The 16,066-nt window shown below is 33.1% G+C and overlaps 1 long non-coding RNA gene and 1 pseudogene across 1 annotated transcript in view; one reads left to right on the top strand and one right to left on the bottom strand.

Moving 5' to 3' along the window:
* LOC133198154 (uncharacterized) overlaps window positions 1-16,066 on the top strand; it is a 70,323-nt pseudogene that overhangs the window by 28,391 nt on the left and 25,866 nt on the right.
* The window catches only part of LOC133198993 (uncharacterized), a 19,399-nt gene continuing 11,365 nt past the window's right edge, over window positions 8,033-16,066 (bottom strand). The window contains exons 3-5 of the long non-coding RNA XR_009722704.1: window positions 9,767-9,894; window positions 9,558-9,661; window positions 8,033-8,883 (exon numbers count right to left, since the gene is read on the bottom strand). This is a non-coding gene — a long non-coding RNA (uncharacterized LOC133198993). The remainder of the gene's footprint in view (window positions 8,884-9,557; window positions 9,662-9,766; window positions 9,895-16,066) is intronic.

Raw genomic sequence — 16,066 nt, 5'->3', positions numbered from 1 at the left:
TTAAAATTCCTTGGCAAGCAAAAATGAAAGGTCATCAGACATTATTATTTAGGTGGCACAAGCATATATTTAGCGATGTTTTCAATAGTGTATAGTGTTCTATATATCAGCAAAATTGGGGGGGGGGATGCCTCCCCCCCCCCCCCAGTTCCTAAGACCATGTGGATAGTTTTAATTTAGATTGAATGGTTTTAATGAGGGCCTGGAAATACTTTCTGTGAATGAAGTTCTATTTTTATTAGTATCTCATTTTTTAAATAAAAAGAGATCCAGATTATGCATGACTATTTAATCTTAGAATTGCTTAGGTTGTGTTTTAGAAAATTTGCTCATCAAGCTTATATAATTGCATTCATCTAATTCAATCTATATAAATTAATGGATACATTTATTTTTTATAATAGTTGTACCATTATTAGTTATAAAGTGAGTATGTTGGAAATTCATTCATTTCATTTTTTTTTCATCCCTTTCATTAAAGGAAAAATGAACACACAATTTCAGATAATGGATCATTAATTGGAAATAAATCAGAAAAAGTACTTCAGTTCTTGCTTAGAAGATCAGTGCCATCTATTATAGTAAAGACCATTGTATTCCAGCTCATGAATGTTCAAGAAAGTTGAAAGATTGACCAAAGGTGTGGAACCAGATTTGCCAATACCAGTGGCCCAGGATCTGGAGGAGACTGGTTACCCAATAAATGTTATCCATGGAAACAATGATTCCACAACAACATTCTATCTATAAGCTGTTTTCTTTATATTTAGAAAAAAAATAAGAGTCTAGCTGAGATGATTATAGTACATTGCTTCTCCATCTTTGAACTTGCATTCAGTAAAATAAATTTATGCATCAGATGTATTAATTGGAGGTGGCATATGTCTGCTTAACAAGTTTCTATGTAGCATTCAAAAAGTGTTTGTAAAATTTCATGTGAATTGTTGTAGCAAAGTATCCATAGATAATGGACAGAATATGTATCTGTGTCATTATGGCATTGTTATATTTTTCCTGTTCTTGTCCAATATTCATGACAGTGTAATAACTTCGCAGAATTTTACAATTTGACTGAAATCATAGTACTTGCACTGTAAACTCATTAAAATATCAATTTGTAACTTGAAATCCAATGTTATTGTCTTCTTACATACAGCTGCATTTATCCAGAATCTGGGACTGATCAAAGTCGCCCTCATGGTGCAGTGGTCAGAGCTTTGCTCTAGAATCACAGGAAAAGGAGTTGATCCTTGCGGGACTTGGAGACCAGTCCTTAGGTGAAACCATATAAACCGAAGTCCCGTATCAAGTATTTGCTGGCACGGAAAAGATCCCTCACTGCTCAGAAGGCCTTAAGTGTCGAGTACAGGTCTAAATTTTCAGCCCTCCACTGGCAAGTGGTGGCGTCTCAATATGAGTGAAATAATCTTGAAGGGAGGGTAAGCAAACAAACGAACAGACTATTAAAATGATTGATATGTAGATATTTGTTACTGTTGTTAAGATAGCAGCTACCTGGATAAAATACCTGCAACATTTCACTCAAGTGATAGCATGTTAAGCCTCGATCACCAGTCATAGATGAGTAAAGACATTTGCTAAGGATGCCTAGAAATTAATACATGTAGTTGAAATCTTTTGAAATGATTAAATCAACATAAGGTCAAAAAGTTTTACTTAAACTTGTTTTCCAACAGCAGCATGCTAAGAAACCGTGATGAACAATTACATGTACATGTATACACCTCAAGCATGTTTATAGATACAGGTATTTCTAAAAGGTGTTGAAACATAATTCCATTGACTTTTTCATCAATAATATTGTAAAGGTGCGTTATGTAGGACATGTATACCAAGAGTCTTTGCACATGAACTGTTTATTTACTATTTAGTAGCATAGAAGGAGTGTTATTGTGGTCAATTTTCTGCCAAAAAAAAATTTCATATAAAATTTAGTTTGATGAGTACACTTTCTGAAAAGTGTATCAATGTTTACTTTAAAATGCAAAAAGGTCTGATTTTCATGTACAAAACCCATTATATAGCCTCTGTTTCCATGGAAATGGTGTTGGGGACATATATATTTTTTAGTCTATTGTAATGAAAATTATCCCTTGAACAATTTCTTGGATTTTTGTGGAATCGGTAGATATAGATAATGGTGATTATTACTTGTTTGTTGCCATGGCAACGGCTTTACTTTATTATGGAAAGTTGAAAAAACCTCTTTTTTAACCCAAATTTTTAAATTTTCAGTAACAGAAATAAAAAAATAAGATAAATTAAGCATAAAATAAAATAATTCATGCCATTTGAATTATTTTAATATGATAATATATAAAATTAATCAATTTTTTTCATTGAAAATAATTGAACATGTAAAGCGTCAAATACCTCAAATTTGGCGTCTTTTACTCAAAAAACGGGACGGGCAATATCTTTTAAGATGGTGTTAAATGATGAAGCTATTCTTTCCAAACAAATTGATGTATGACATATGTACAATTTCAAAAAAATAAAATTTGGAGGGGGTCGCAAACCTTACCTTAATTAGAAACGGAAAAATTATCTAAAAAAGATATCATTAGAAATTTAGCATTGAGATAATTAGAAATATCTCTGTAAACTGGATCCAAAATAGAACTCATGTGCTGATCCGTCAAATACACATGCCCGGCTTTAATGAATACCCATGTCGGTACATACAATATTTATATCTACATGTACCAGTAATCAATCTTTATTTTTGTAACTTCATGTCAATCATTTCATTAAAAAAGCCCGCGTGATAATTCTTATGCACCTGCATAAAAACGTGAAAAGTAACGTTTTTTAAAGAGAGGATGCTATCTGCTTTCAACAAATTTCAAATATGTTTCCAGAAACAAGATGCATATTATACAAGTTAAAAAAATAAATGACAAGCAAAAAAAAAAAAAAAAAAAAAAAAAAAAAAAAAAAACTGGTTTGAGAGAAGGAAGAAAAAGGGAATTGAAATATGTTTCAAAAATTCAGAATTATTTAATATTTACTACACTAATGTAAATAACGAGTAAAATATGTACATGTAAACTATATTTGTATGAATTGTTTCTGTCAAGCTTTCTTGACCAGCATCTCCCTTGTACAAATAATTGTACACTGATAAAAATTAAGCACAATATACATGTACAATGTATATGTGCATTGGCGGATTCAGAGGGGGATTCCAGGGGTTGGAACCCCTTTTATTTTTCCAGAGAGAGAGAGGGGGGGGATTCTGTAATATAGATATTTTAGGGCTAACATTTTTTAATAAAATAAGTAGTTCAATATCTGCTCTTTCTGCACTCTATATAGAGTTTGGCGTATTTGCTTTCCTCCGTGTACCTTCACAATCCCGGCCCCGACCACCCACAAGTAACATGCAAGGTTTCAATTTGATTATCATCAGTAAGATACCAGCGAACTTTCAGCTACGGAATTTTTGGACTATCTAACTTTAAGAAGTATATGCATACATACTTGAAACGTTATGAAATGGAGTGTGCATAAGAATATATATTTCTCTACTTATATTATGGAGATATTTTAATCAGTGAAGAGAAAGATTTTAAAATGTTCCCGTATAATGCCGTGTGAGGAAGCTCACTTGTAGAATAATCTTGCTGTAGTTTTAATATGTAAGTTTTGATTTGGATACCCCTCCATTTCTTCAAGTATTTGAAAGAAAAAAATGTACTGAATAGTAAGTGGAAGCCCCCCCCCCCAAATAGGATTTTAGAGCGTGGTGCACAGGTGTTTTTTTTTTTGTTTTTTGCTTGTCAACTCTTTTTGAAGGTTGTCCCCTTAGAAAGCCGTTTCTACAGGCTTGAAGTGCCTGTGGTGTGATTCTATGCATGAGTGTTTGTGGCACAGACCTGGAACATCCCCCCTTTTTCAAAAATTGCTGGATCCGCCCCCTGATGTGATTAATTTTAGGCCCGTAATACGAAAGGAAGGGGAAGTTTCTCCTATAAGAGACTTTCAATCCAATGCCAGTTTCCGGATTAAATTTCATGATTGAACCACTTAAGAAAATTTTTTTTGGACAAGGAAAATAAACCAGTTCGAACACGAAAAGCCTTAGCGGGGTATTTTGGCTGAACACTTTTTATTGACAAGTTTTTTTTTCACACACACACACACACCCTCACACACACACACACACACACACACACACATATATATATATATATATATATATATATATATATATATATAATCCTGATTTCTGGGTTAGGAGACCAATGCCATGAAATCTGGCTTAAGTAGACAAAATTTATCTTTTTTCCCTATGCTTTGAAATAAAAACCAAATGCATTTTTGTTGGTACTTGGGCTTATTAATTACCATTTTAACGCTAAATTTTACAGAAAACTTGTAGGTAAAAATATACAAAAAAATTGGTCTCCCTAATATTTTGTAACCCTTTCACGTGAGTTAAGGTGACCAGTGTATATTTTCGTAAGTACTAAATCTGGCTTAGGTGGACATTTTTTTTTCTTACAGTTGTAAGGTTATAGTGAACTAAAATTTAACAGAGAATAGTTAAATGATTCAATTTAAGAATAATATACCGTGGCAGCACAAAATACTTGAAATCTTGCAAGGCACGATAAACAGGAACGCCAGTTACAATATGTACAGCTTCTTGCTGAAGTTTATCAGGCCTTTCAGAGCAGCTGCGGAGATGCTGTTCCATGCTTCTAATGCATATTCCAAAAGTGGTATCGGTCTTACATGTATAAACGTAATACTAGAATACATTTAAGCTAAGAGGTCACGATACGTAACACTTTTAATTTACGAAAAACTGCAATTTCTTTGGAAGCCTTTTGTATAATACTGTCAGTGTGGTTTTTCCACTCCCCAGGGTTTGAGAATGTAAGTCTAAGATGAAGGATCGATTTGCTGATTATTCAACACTAAGTGCAATTATATATTTTATCTTCATTGCTGAAAAATATTAATAATTTTAGCTTGGTAATTGGGATTAAATTTCACAAGTCGTTTTTAGCCATTCTTCATTTATAAGTCGTGATTGCTCAGCCTTTCTAAGTTCTGCACGTTTTGAAAGGTGTTTGACACGAACATGCATCATATGACAATATCCCAGAGGTACCCAATAGACCACCTGGTAGGTCTTGTATATCAAGTAAGAAAAGTTGAAGTCCAAGAATAGAGCCCTGGGGAACTCCAGCTTCCGTCCTTCTCACTAAATATACTGAAAATTTATTTTCGATCTGTTGCGATTGATTGAAAAGATAATTAGTCAACAAGGTACCAGGGTAAGAACTTCACCCACAAATCTATGCTGTCTCTTGTTCTTTTAAACAAACCGTATTGAATGTCTTGCTGTTATCACAAAATGCAAAACAAGTTAATTCGAATTCTTTATTGTTTAACACAAACCATTTATTATGATAAATTTCTTTTAACTGGGTGACTGTTTAATGATTTCTTAAAAACCCACATAGGCGCGTAGCTGCCTATACGCAAATATGCAAGTGCATACACATAATTGTAAAAAAATAAACAAATAAATATAATAGATGAATAAATAAATAAAATCTATGGGAGAGAGAGAGTTATTCGAAGAAAAAATCTCAGTACCATCCAACAAATATTCGGATTTCGAATTATTTTGTGTCATACTGCTGAAGAGCGCTTTGAATTTTATATAATCATGACTATATAATAAAATTTGAAGTCCTTTATTAAATCATTGCCAAATTTAAATAAAGCATTCATGAACTTGTATTCGTTCTTTGATACATTTTTTATTTTTTTGATATTTTTTAAAGATCTTTGAGAAATAAAATTTCAGACACATCCTTAAATGTCATGATCTACTACATGTAGTATATGATTTAAAATACGATATTTTTTGTTAATAGTTAACATTAAGTATACAAGTTGTTGAACGATAGAAAAGAGTATGATACCAAATATCGATTAGATATTTAGCCTAAACTACATGTACACTAAGTTTCCGTAGAAGTATTAACTTTGCGTTAAAACAATAAATATTATGTCTCCTATTTCTAAACAAAAGATAAATGACATAATTTTTATTTTGCAAGAAAATGAATGATATACATGTATTTGGTAAAACTCAGAAACTTCTGGGCCCTCACCAGCAGGCATGTAGTATGGGGGGGGGGGGGAGGGTTCCCTGCCTATTCTTTTCCAAACCTAACTTTTGACTATTGAAAATGTTCACTGAAAGGGTGGTTGCCCCCATCCATTTTTTGTTGTAGCATAGTTAAACCATGCTAATTTGATAATATTTTTAATATAGTTTTTTGTGAAAACTGGAAATTAACCCCCACTCCACCCCAGTCGTCCTCTTCGTATACTTCACTTTTATTTGGCTATGCACCTGCCATAATGTAGTTTGTATAACAATTTACAAAGTATTTGAACATTATATTCTTTCAAAGATTTTTCCTATGCAGCATAATAAGGATACCGGTATGTAATTAACTTGATGAATTTGTTTTAAAGACAGAAATTACATGAGTATGTTTCCAAACACTAGGGAATTGTCCGATACGCAAAAATGTTTCAAATAAAATTTTTAGCAAAACTGCAATTTTATTTCTAGTTTTTAAAAACAAAATATGGCTGAATATGTCGAGAAAAGGCTTTTAGGGATCTAAAATTTTAATGTCAATAGTTTGATACACACAAATAACTTTTTAAAATCGTGGAGCGATGACCTGGAGATAGCAAATGTATAGAAAAACGTGTGTAAATAAAATTTTGTAACAAATTCAAGGTAAATTTTAGTAAAACAACACACAATATCTGGAAAAAAATTCCCTTTCCTATATCCAAAGAACCCAATTCAACAGTACGTGCTGAATCTAATTCAAAAGCGCTATTGGTCTTTATAATTTTGAAATGTATAATATATAATAATGGGTATTTTTAGAGGTACACAATTATTTGACAGTTGCAAATAGTAGTTTCACATGCGCTAGTTTACTTATGGGCCCCCCATAAGTAAACTAAGTTAAAAATGGCCTAGCGGTTCCTGAGAAGTCGAATGTGAAAAGTTTACAGACAAGTGGATAGTCAGATGGGCAGACACTGGACAACAGGTGATCATAAAAGCTCACTTGAGCTTTCAGCTCATGTGAGATAAAAATCATTAAAGCTCACTTAAACTCATAAATTTTTTTTAAAAAGAAAAATGCCACTGTCATCACAAAATTTGGGGCACAAATTTTGATTTTACTCTACAACTTTGCAATTTTTAATGTCAACTTCAGACCATATGGTCAGCTGTATAATATACATCTATATAATTACAAAATTCTCTTGGTCCTTTCCAACATACATCTATCTATATTACTTGACAAACCATTTGAAATTTGCATTCACATGTTGATTAAAATAGACTATTAGATGTCTCTAGCAGGCCCGTAGAATGCGGGGGGTGGGGGTTATAGTATTTTGCTATAGTAAGTTTCCCTTTAGATGCTGGATGCCCCCCCCCCCCCCCCCACTTTTTGATGTTGTAAGGTCCAGCACTGGCAAATTCCAGGATTTGGACAGTAAATCACCTTTTCTTTTTGCTTGTCAGATAATTTCGGGAAGTCCCCCCCCCCCCCACTTTTGGTCAGTTTGGTTTTTTTTTTCTTTTGAAACTGTTGCTACGAGCCTGCTCTAGATAACTCACAAAAACAAAGAGTCAAATAATAGTTTTTAACCTTTATTCATTTGATCTAAAATTGACAGGTTAACGAAATATTAATATAGTACATGTACCAAAACTGAAAAAAAAAATTTCTTGTCTTTTGCCACCACAGTATTTTTAAGGTCATATGCAATGTACATGCACTTTACAGTGAACCTTCCAACTGATAATTTTCAGAGAAAATATAATTGAAAATCATGATACCATTAGGTGTTCTTTGACAAAAAAATCAGCATACATTACATGTATCAGGAGTTTTGAAAAAATATCAAATGATGAAAACCCTTGCATTTTTTAAAAGAAAAATCCCCCCCCCCCCCAAAAAAAAATGTTTTATGTGGTATTTTCTTCAAAATTTGATTCAGATAAGGTGTGCAAGCATTACCAGGTATCATAAAATTGCACAAAGATCTTTCAATTACTGGATTTCTTAAATTATAGAGAGAATAAGAAAATATAGTTCAAACTATACTGCGCATATCCTTAAGCCACATCATGTTAAAGACATGAAAGTCAAACACAAACTTCAGCAAACAGGAAGTCTGTGAGCCAATGCTCACTAGTAATACCCCCGCTCTGATGTGAATATACACTCTCATGAATCCCACAATATGGCATGCCTAGTCAAAGAGAGTGTCAAAATTTCAAGCATCTTTGATGAGTAGTTGCTGAGAAAACTGCGACAAAAAATTGTTACAGACAGACACACAAGGGTAAATGAGAATACCCCCCTACTTCAGAGTGGGGGTATAATTATAACAACTGTCGCTTACTACTGCAAATGATCAATAAAAGATCTCTCATTACAAATTTTACCTGTTATTAATCTACAAAAATTTTCTTGATTAATATCTTTTAAAAAATAATTTTTATATAATTTCACATCTACATCCCTACTGATAAAAAAGCTTCCAGACATTGAAAGTTGCTATTCAAATTCATAATAAAGTTGTGGAATAAAATCCACATATTCCTGGTACTTGACAACAGATAGCTTGAAATGGACAAAGTCTTTTTCACATCCTCTGTTTCTCAAATGCTTTTCCAAATTAAATAAATAACTTTTACTTTATAATATTTACAGAGTACTGTGACTGAATGTCTTGAATTTAAACACTCTTTTTGAAGTGTATCTCTCAAAGGTTGGCAGCCTTGATCTGTAAAAAAAAAAAAGAAAAGAAAAATCTCTATTAATCTCTAAAACTTAGAACAATCATAATCGAAAAATTTACTTTGCTATAAAATAATTACAAAATAACTTATGCACATGTATAAAAAACAAATCTCCCTAAATGACACATTTCTTAACCAACATAAAATCTTAAATGAATGGAATCTTTGATAATGATGTTCAACACACTCAGTTGTCAAAGCTGAATTAAGCATCTAAGTTAAAAAAAAAAATCAAGGCTTAAATAGTACATGCAGGATCATATGATCCTGTCCACAAGTTTCGATGAACTAAAGTAGATGTTAACATTCAGTTGAAGTTACCCCAACATATGTACGTATTTTTTTAAATCAAGAACACAGTCAATGTCAGCTATTCAACATAGAGAAATAAAATTGTTTATCTAGATGCACCCCCTTTCTTCTCTTATGTAGATTTTCCTTATATACATATATATGCATACAAGTTATTAATCCTAAATCACTTTTTGACCCGAGAACAGCTGCAAGATAATTTTCAATAGGTTGCTTCCCCTTATGTGCATGTGCTCCTTTTCATGAAGTTTTCTTTAGTTAAATTTCTCAAGATTTTTCAGATTAATTTTTTGGTTAACAAATAGTACTGTGTCATACAAAACTCACAACTCCTCTCATATTTTACCTTATCTTCCTTTTGTTAACAAAATCCACTTTTCCAACATCTCTCTCTGCAGTGAGTCTATCATTAAGTCATTAACTTGTCTTGTCTCCAATACAAAAGTTTTCCTACACAACAGGTATATAAAAAAATAACAACCTTCATACATGTAAGTTGATATGAAAATATTAAATGTACATACATTGTAATTTAATGAAAAAAATAATTCTAACCTGGACAACTTTTAGCTTGGTTGGCATTGTTATCATCTCTGTTGGCATAATGTAATCTGAACTTTCTAATTTACCCTTCTATCAGGTGGCTATAGTTGCTCGACACATACCAATTTTTTATCCATTTCCTGAAAAAAATGAAATTCTAATTTACTATGTGTATTAAAATGTTATTCCTTTTAAAAAGAAACTTACACTAGTGATTCAGGGGACCTAGGTTCAAATCCTGGTTTGGTCCATCCCATATTTATTTGGTGCCATTGATCACCCCTCGACTTGCAGGTAAAAGGCTTGCCAGGGGTAAAAAGAACTTGAGTTGTGTCTTCAAGGGCAGATACAATTTAAGGAGGGAGGAATTTGGCGATCAGACAGGCTTGATCCCCATTGCCAGATCACTCAGTTAATAAACATGCTAAAGCACCTGATTAGTGATACAGAGGGCTGGGTTCAAATCCTGTTCTTGCTTATGCAGCATTTTCCTGTTACACACCTTATGTCAATGGCAGAGAAATTCAACTTTCCTGTCATCAATAGACAAATATTTTGGTGACTAATTGTCTGAGTTCAGCTATATGGTACATGTTAAATTAAACTTTTTACCTTAAAGGTTAAGAACATACAAATTACAGTTTTCTTAGAGACAGTATACTAGGCAATCTGGATACATTTCCTTTGTCTGACATGGAAAAAAAACTCCCATATTCATGACAGGTTTTCTTAATTTTTCACTGAAAATAACAGCTTAAAATATGATTTTTTAAAATCTTGTTTACCTAAAAGTTATGCCCCAATACACCTTATTTGACCAAGTTATAGTCATTAAAGGAATCTATTTCTCAAATTAAAGAAATTGTAGGCTCCTTTCATTTACTAATTCTTGACCTTAAGAAAAAACTGCAACAAATATGTTTCAAAAATTGACAGAGAAAGCGATGTCGGCCATCCATATGGAATAGCGTCCAATCATAAAATTATGTATTATCTAAAATATGGTTGAAACGATGTCAGAGACAAACTAATTATTCATTGACAAACATCTAAAAATTATTAGAATATATTTAGGTCATTGATTTGAAATTGGTATATATGATTTTTCAAAGGAGAGTACAATTTGAAAGACAGTACAAAAAGTGGAAAACTACTGCTACTGTTATTTGATGAAAATAAAATTATGACATGATTATATAATTGTGTTGTAATTTGCATGCACTATGCCTAAATAGTAGTCAGGGTTTGACACATGGTGCACGAGCCGGAGGCGAGTGCACTATGTGTCAAACCCTGACTACTATTTAGGCATAGTGCATGCAAAGTACAACACTATTGTTATTATTATGCTGACTGCTGTATAAAAACGACAACATTTTCTCCATTTCCAATGTTTCATCACTTCTTACATTCATGTTAGTACACCCCTATCATGACGTCACATTGTGCTACATGTACATTATCTTTTTTCTTTAATTTTGAATGATCCATGTACAGATACATGTAGTTTCACAGAATTTTAGTTGAGTGAAGGGGAAAAAATTGCAAGAAACTATTTTAGAAAATTAATTTGTTTATTTTTTTTTCTTTAAGTGTAAAATATTTGAAACTAAGTTTATATATATTATAATACAGTGCTTTAGACAATGTCGTCTGTGGCGTAATCGGTAGCGAGTCAGACTGATGATGTCGGGGTCGTGAGTTCGATCCATGGCGTGGGAGCTGTTGGATTTTTTTCAGAAAAAGAAGCCACACACTAGCTATTTCGGCATAGTATGTTTACGATATATAATTCCTTAGAACACTATGCGAAAATAGTTGGGTATTGATTATATAGAGACAAACTGACAGGAAGCATAATAATGTGTAATAAATAAAACGCAACATCGGATTGGGCTCTGCAGCTATATACAGGAAGTGTGCATACTGATGATACTCTTAAATTATCATTTATTGAATTTTAAAAATTTACTCCATTATGGTCTATATGTAAATATCACACACACACTAGCAGTGCATGTGGCTAAATCAAGAAAAAATTGTATGTGCACCACAAATACTTGATAATCATAGGTAATAAGAGATAACAGAGCTCACCTCAACGAATGTTGTCTTTAAGTAAGGCAAAGTCCCACACTAAACTAATAATCTAGTAGTCTGCATCCCTACATGTAACATTTATGCAATTTTAGTCTAATAGGGCTTGCAGTTACTTGGGAATGGACTTACCTAAAAAATTTAAACTAGTCACTCATCCAGAAAATTAAAGTCAAATCCACCATCTGAAGCAAGTTTGAGAGTGTTTATCCCATGATGCATCATCATGCAAGTTTGGTCCAGATTGCCCTTATAATTTCTTGGTAATGGACCTGTTAAAAATCTTTAAACCTGGTCACTTATCTGGAAAATGTAGGTCAGATCCAACATCTGAAGCAAGTCCAGTAATGTGCATCCTTAGATGTATCATCCATGCAAGTTTGGTTAACACCAGGCTTATAGTTACTATGAAATGAAATCTGCTCCAAAAACTTTATCCTGGTCACTCATCCGGAAGGAAAATGTAGGTCATATTCAGCATCTGAAGGAAGTCAAGTATAGTGTGCATCCTAAGATGTATCATTTGTACAAGTTTGTTCAACCTAGGGCTTATAGTTACTTGGAAATGAAACCTGCTTAAAAAACTTTAATCTGGTCACTCATCTGGAAAATGTAGGTCAGATCCAGCAATTGAAGCAAGTCCGGTAGTGTGCATCCTTATATGTATTATCCATGCAAGTCTGGTCAATATAGGGCTTATAGTTACTTGGAAATGCTCCTTTTAGCTGAATTTGCAGCATCTGAAATCTTGACTGGTATAATGAAACATACTAGAAGCATCCTTCATGCATCTCTGATTAATATAGGGCATAGAAGTACAGCTGACCTTCTGTTTTTTGAACACGGATATATCTCAAATACCATGGATATGTCGAAGTTATATTTTGAAGTCCCATCTGCTTATTCCTTAAGTATTTTACCCTGAATATCTTAAATCCTTGGTTATCTCAAAGTATTTTCTTTGTCCCTTTGAGTTCGAGATAACGAGGTTTGACTGTACTGTTCAAAATCCATATTCTTGACGTTATCATGAAACTAACTTAATGTCATACTGGGCTGTGCAGCTTGTATATACAATCTATTCACACCTATAATTTTTGTGAAATAGTGTATATTGTTTAATTTTTATATATTTACTAAATCATGGTCTATATTAAAATTATGTTGTAAACATTTGGCAGAGTGGTCAATATCAAGAAAATTATGGCATTTGTCTAAGAACTTTCTGGACAACCCTCATTACAAGTACTCGTTTAACTCAAAGATCTTTATTAAGGTCATGAAATACCCAATTTTCATCTAGAATGTCACAATGATCTGCAAAACTCAAAAGGAAAAAAATTGGTGGTACAATTTGGTGAATGAAAATGTATCAAACAAAAATCTAGCATAAAACCCATTATTAAGGTGACCAGAGATATATATATGATCCTTGAAATTTAAAATCTTTATTAAGGTGACCAGGTATTCAGGGTTGTCCATAAGAACTGAAATAGAAAGAGGACATTTTAAAAGTGGAAGGCTGTCTTGGATTCCTCTGCTAGTGAGGGTTGAGGGGGCAATGCAAGAATAACTGGGGGATTATGTCATTACAGGCAGCGAATTTACCTGGCCCCTGAATCTTGAGAACGACCTTGGGTATTCTGCATTTAAGCAACATGATTCCTCACTATTCCTTAACATTGAAGAATAAAACATCCTTAAAAATCAAAAATCTAGCTTACATGCATTAACCCATCATTAAGGGGACCAGAGATATATGCATGATTCTTGAACTTTAAAATCTTTATTAAGGTGACCAGGTATTCAGGTTTGTCCATAAGAACTGAAATAGAAAGGGAACATTTCAAAAGTGGAAGGGTGTCTTGGATTCCTCCTCTAGTGGGGTTTGAGGAAGCAATGCCAGAATGACAGGGGGAATAAGTAATTACAGATGGGGAATTTCCCTGGCCCCCACATCTTGAGCACAACCTTGGATATTCTATATTTAAGCATGTTAAACATTAATCAATTACATTTAAGCAATGATTCCTCACTTTTTTCTTAAAACTGATGAATAAACTAATCCTATAAATCAAAAATCTAGCTTACATGCATGAAACTAATCATTAAAGCTGACATGAATTCTTAAAAGTGCAACATTTGCATCAATGTATGACTTGTTTCATACCAACTAGCCGTATTCTGCCATATTTCTTTCAGATACCTTGTCTTATTGTAACAATATATACCCCAATGCCCTCGTTACACATGAGTGAGTTTTTGGTTTGGCTATCGACACGTGCACATCTCCGACAGTAAAGTATCTGGGAACACATGAATTGATGAAAACATTTCAAAACCACAGCAGATAAAAACAGTCATAAAGATATTTATAAGTATCGTTTTGAATAATATAAATGCAAGTTTGGAAGAAAAAAACATAGTTGTGCATGTTTTTTAAAAGCATGCCAATATACAGATATATAGCATAATTAACTTGGAATAATTCACAGTAAAAATTGTACAAACAATTTGCAATTATCTATTGTAAGAATGGAACAAACAACCAGCATATTTGATATGCATGTCCATATGCAAATATAATGGTGCATACCGAGAGAACGCGTCGAACGCTGTAAACTTATTCATACCTGGAAAATAGACCACTGTACCCGTTCGAAGATGTACACATGCCGAGTGATTTACACCTTGTATTTCATTGAAATATGCATCGCAGAAAAGTAATAAACTCTATAAAAACTCAACAGTAAAGACGTTGTCATGTCATCATACAGCCTAGCACTCAAATACACTTAGTCCGTGCTGATCAGATTTTGGTCAGCTAGGGAAAATATCAAAAGTGAGAAGGGGAATTAGTATTTACGCGACTGGATAAAAAATAAGAAATCATTAAAAAAAAGTCTGATTGCTGTTCATGAAGTGAAACTGAAAATTGTCTAGATCTAATAAACACACAAACATTCTTTGTGTGTTATATATTGCATTACAGGCTCCATATATAATTTTTTAATTATGAAACAAGTCCTACATTGATGCAAATGTTGCGCTTTTAAGAATTCATGTCAGCTTTAATGATAGCTTCATGCATGTAAGCCAGATTTTCGTAATTATCTAAAAACTAAACTGAGTAGTTTGGTGTGAGAAAATTATTTAGAATACAACATCAAAGCATCTAACCAAAACACAAATTAACAAATATACACACACGTGGGGGGGGGGGGGGGATACTCCCTTTTTTGAGAGTGTCTTTCAGACACGTAGTATTGTTTTTGAAAGGGGACAGCCGGAAGAAATAATTGACACTTTACTGAAAAATCTTTGACAAGCTAAAAAAATGCTCTGGAAAAATGGGAGGGGGCATCCCCAATCCCCGCGTTCTACAGGCCTGTCTTTAATGGTTAATTTTGTAAGGATTTTTTTTTTAAAGAATGGCTGGTTCTCCCCACTCTCATCCAACGATACTGTATTGAATACTCAAATATTTTTCTTCTGAAAATGATAGTATGAATGGAATCTGTCCTCCCCCTGACTACGGATTTTTTTCAATCCCTTTTTTCCTTTTTCATTTTTCCCCCAAGTATTTCGGCATTTTTCTGAACCCCTCCAAATTTTTAAGTGCCGAAAGTTTTGTTTTTGTTTTTGTTTTTTTGGCTTATCAATCATTTTACTGCCCCCTGCTCCCCATCCCATATACACATTTTGAGAAACAGTGCTACGTGCCTGTTTTATATGTATGTATAGGAAGCCCATCCAGTTTGAAAATTTTCCCTAGGTAGTATAAAATTTGATACCTATACAATTTCTTGTATTTTAAGAGAATCTGTAAGGATTACTTGAAACCCTACCCGCAAGATTGTGGATAAATATTTTTTTGCATTTTCATACAAGTATACACATACACATTCTCTCTCTCTCTCTCCCTCTCGTGTAAGCATACATGAGTGGTTTCAAGAATCTCCTCACTTTACATTCGGGTACACGGTTAGAACTATTTCAATTACCAATGTTACTTTCATATATACTAGGGATGTCAATTTTATTCGAACAGCTTAGTCGAATAGTTGGAGGCTTTAGTCGAATGATAGTCGAATATTCGTTGAAATTTAAATTAATTTTTCATGTCATTTTCACTATTTGTCTTTTATAGACTAGTTGTACAATATTTAACCTACGCTATCACTATTATACAACGAATTTCTGATTTGTAAACAT

Source organism: Saccostrea echinata, unplaced genomic scaffold, assembly GCF_033153115.1.
Source record: "Saccostrea echinata isolate AGI-Se365-2 ecotype Australia unplaced genomic scaffold, CSIRO_AGI_Sech_v1 ptg000033l, whole genome shotgun sequence".
Lineage (NCBI taxonomy): Eukaryota > Metazoa > Mollusca > Bivalvia > Ostreida > Ostreidae > Saccostrea > Saccostrea echinata.
Note: the sequence above shows the minus strand (reverse complement) of the source record. Positions and strands in the feature narration are given on the sequence as shown.